The following is a 1,295-nucleotide window of genomic DNA, read 5'->3' on the forward strand; positions in this document are numbered from 1 at the left end:
GCCGCCGCCCCGGGCCGGCTCACCAGTCCCCGCCGCGCTCCCGCAGCAGACCCGCACCGGCGCCGCCAACAAACTAGTTTCTCCGGCCTTCCCGCCCCGCCTCCCGGCCCAAATCGCAGCAGCCAATCATAGGCCGCGCCTCTGTGACGGATGGGCCAACTAACCCGTAGTACAGCCGCGTGAGGAGAAAGGGGTGGGTGGTCCCGGCCGCCGGTACCGCGGGAGGCGGGGCGGGGAGAGGAAAGCCACTGCCACCAGATTCTTAAAGCGACAGGCCGTTGCCTTCCGCCCTGGTGGCCAGAGTTGAAGAAAGAAAGGCGACCTTCTCTAGAGCTTTCCTAAGGAAGAAGCTTTGTAGATTACACACAGGTTCCCGACTCACAGTCAATCTTTTTTACAGAATTGCAATCTAACCCTCCCTATGTTAAGGAAATCATTATTTACTCCCGGCTAGTTGCAATGTTGGGGAGTTTCTACTGCTGCAAATCCCTGTCCACACTTGGAATCCATATATTTCAGGGGAGAGGACATACATACTTCAGCTGTCCTGTCAAAACGGCGGTTATTGCCGGGCGGTGGTGGCTCACGCCTTTAATCCCAGCACTCGGGAGGCAGAGCCAGGCGGATCTCTGTGAGTTCGAGGCCAGCCTGGGCTACCAAGTGAGTTCCAGGAAAGGCACAAAGCTACACAGAGAAACCCTGTCTCGAAAAACCAAAAAAAAAAAAAAAGGCGGTTATTTCTTACTAAACTTTTTTTTTAAAATAGACTTCCAATATTCTTACACTTTTAGTCAGAATTCTCTAGAGGAACAAAACTAATAGATAAAATCTATATCTGCATATATATACATACACATCAGGTATGGAATTTATTAGACTGATTTACAGCCTGTGGTCTGGGTAGTCCATCAATGGCTGTCGCTAGACACGAAGTCCAAGAATCCAATTATCAGTCCATGAGGTTGGATGTCTCAGCTGGTCTTCAGTATACCTTGGAATCCAGAAGAAGTGGGCTCTAATACCGATGAAAGAATGAATGTGCCAGTGAGATCAAAGGCAAGAAGGCAAACAGCAAAAGCTTCGTTCAGGTCCTTTATATAGGCTGCCACCAGATCTAGCCCAGATTGATGGTGGGTCTCCCCACCTCAAAAGATATGGGTTTAGGGTGCGTCTTCCAACCTCAAATGATCCAACCAAGAAAAATCCCTCATAGGTGTGCCCAGCTGCTTGGGTTTTAGCTAATTCCAGATATAATCAAATTGACCATCAAGAATAGCCATTACGCAAGGTGTAGT

This window comes from Peromyscus eremicus, chromosome 1 (genome assembly GCF_949786415.1).
Source record: "Peromyscus eremicus chromosome 1, PerEre_H2_v1, whole genome shotgun sequence".
Taxonomy (NCBI): domain Eukaryota; kingdom Metazoa; phylum Chordata; class Mammalia; order Rodentia; family Cricetidae; genus Peromyscus; species Peromyscus eremicus.